Source organism: Chrysoperla carnea, assembly GCF_905475395.1.
Source record: "Chrysoperla carnea chromosome X unlocalized genomic scaffold, inChrCarn1.1 SUPER_X_unloc_62, whole genome shotgun sequence".
Lineage (NCBI taxonomy): Eukaryota > Metazoa > Arthropoda > Insecta > Neuroptera > Chrysopidae > Chrysoperla > Chrysoperla carnea.
In genome coordinates, this window is record NW_025408192.1 from 22,501 (window position 1) to 25,000 (window position 2,500).

Below are 2,500 nucleotides of genomic sequence, written 5' to 3' on the forward strand. Positions count from 1 at the left end.
TATGACTACTGGCAGGATCAACCAGGGAACTATTTGTATTTATAATATTAAATATATAATAATATACATGATATTTTTGTTTTCTTATTATAAGAAAAAAAATTTTCATACAATAATTATTAATATATAATAATATTATTACAATTTCATTTTAAATATCAGATGGTCTCACCCATTACTGATATAAATTTTTTTTTTTTTATATCTCTATTGTTTTAAAATTAATAGAAAAAAACATATGAGATATATATATTATTATTAATTTTTTTTTTTTTTCAAATATATATTTTATTATGTCATTTATATAATTTTTTTGCTTTTACAAAAAGAAATATATAACATGTTATTCATAATAAATATTATTGAATAAAAAAAAAAAATAATAATTATGATTTTTGTCAGACCATCACCAAATGGGTCTTAAAATATTTCAAACATTTTCTCATACTCGTCGCTAGATTGAAAGCGTCATTTATTTTTTAATTTTATTTAAAAAGTTAATTTTAAATAAAAAACGTTATAATAACACTTAATATTCTCGCTTGGTATGAGGTGAGTCAATGTAATATTATTTATAAAAATAATTTTTATATAAATATTGTGTGCTCATATGGGAGTGTAAAGTTTAAAACTTATAACCCATGAACTTGCTTTGACAAAAAAATTTATATGTTATTCTATTTATAATCAATAATTTAATAAAAAAAAAATTTTTTTTAAATATTGATATAAAAAGATATACATATAGAGGTTTTTTTTACAAAATTCTCATTAATTTTTTTACAAAAATAATAATACAATATTTAATATCAAAATAATCCAAACTGATTACCATCCAGACTATTATCAATATATATAAGATTGTATTATTATTCATTTCAATACATATTTATTAAAACTGAGATAAAATTTCATATATTAATAAATATGCATGTGTAAAAAAAAAATTTTTTATATAATAATTGAAAATGTTTTTGCTATTATTTTATATACATACATTAAATAATTGATAACAATTTAATACAATGTACACCTAAAAAATAATAACAGCATATACATATTCGAAACATTACTAGCAAAAAAAACCAAAATACAATATTAAATATCAAAATAAACCAAACTGATTACCATCCAGAATATTTTGAGTATATATATATATATAATTTTGTATATTTTGCGTTCATGTTAATAAAATATATAAATGATACATATTTGAAAAGTGTTATTCTTCTTTCTGTTTTTTTCGTAATATCATGGTGTCCATAGACATGCAAAAGCGTCATACCAAGCCATATACATACCTACACCACCTTTGTTGAATGATACACGAACAGTATGAAAATTAAACAACATATTCAATATCATTTTATATTATACTAAAATAAATGTTATTCTATTAAGAAAGTGTATATTTTTAAATTTGGCATTCATTACATAGTCAAAATACAATAATAATATAGATGATACATATACGATAATTGTTATTTTTCTTTCTGTTTTTTCGTGATATCATGGTGTCCATAGAATTGCAACGACGTCATACCAAGCCATATACAACTCTACACCACCTTTGTTGAATGATACACTTAGAGTATGAAAAATAAACAAATTATACTATATCATACTATATCATATATGTAAGACTGTTGAACATAATACCACAAAATACACTATTTCATATAGATATACATTCATTCTTGTCAACATAAAAGTACGTTATAAATGATACATATACAATAAGTTTTATTCCTCTTTCTGTTATTCCGTAATATCATAGTGTCCATAGAATTGCAACGACGTCATACCAAGCCATATACAACTCTACACCACCTTTGTTGAATGATACACGGACAGTATGAAAAATAAACAACCTATTCTATACCATTTAATATCATACTAAAACATGAAACAAATGTTTATTCTATTAAAAAGTGTATTATTTTATTATATTTAGTATTCATTACACAGTCAACATACATAAATGATACATATACGATAAGTGTTATTCCTCTATCTGTGCATCCGTAATATCATAGTGTCCATAGAATTGCAACAACGTCATACCAAGCCATATACAACTCTACACCACCTTTGTTGAATGATACACGGACAGTATGAAAAATAAACAACTTATACTATACCATACTATATCATATGTGTGAGACTGCTGAACGTAATACCACTAATACACTGTTATACATAGATATACATTCATCTCATTAACTTACACGCACTATCCATCATATATATTAAAGACATTACACCCGGTGCTTCAAACTCAAAATATGATAATGTTTAAAATGGCTTTAAACATCATAAACTTTACAGAATAATCAAAATTTAAAGAAAAAAAATTTTTAAAAAAAAATTTTTTTCAGCTAAAAATTTTTATTTTGGGACCAAAAAAATTTTTTTTTGCTTTTATCATATTTTATTAAATGAAATTTATGCATTATAATAAATTATTCAATAAACATTAATAATTATAATAAATTATTAA

The 2,500-nt window shown here is 21.8% G+C and overlaps 1 non-coding gene across 1 annotated transcript in view; it reads right to left on the bottom strand.

Annotated features, from left to right (window-relative positions):
• Positions 1–28, bottom strand: part of LOC123304529 — a 2,151-nt gene extending 2,123 nt beyond the window's left edge. Inside the window, exon 1 of the ribosomal RNA XR_006536541.1 lies at positions 1–28. This exon is cut by the window's left edge and continues 2,123 nt beyond it. This is a non-coding gene — a ribosomal RNA (small subunit ribosomal RNA).
• Positions 29–2,500: the final 2,472 nt, after the last annotated feature.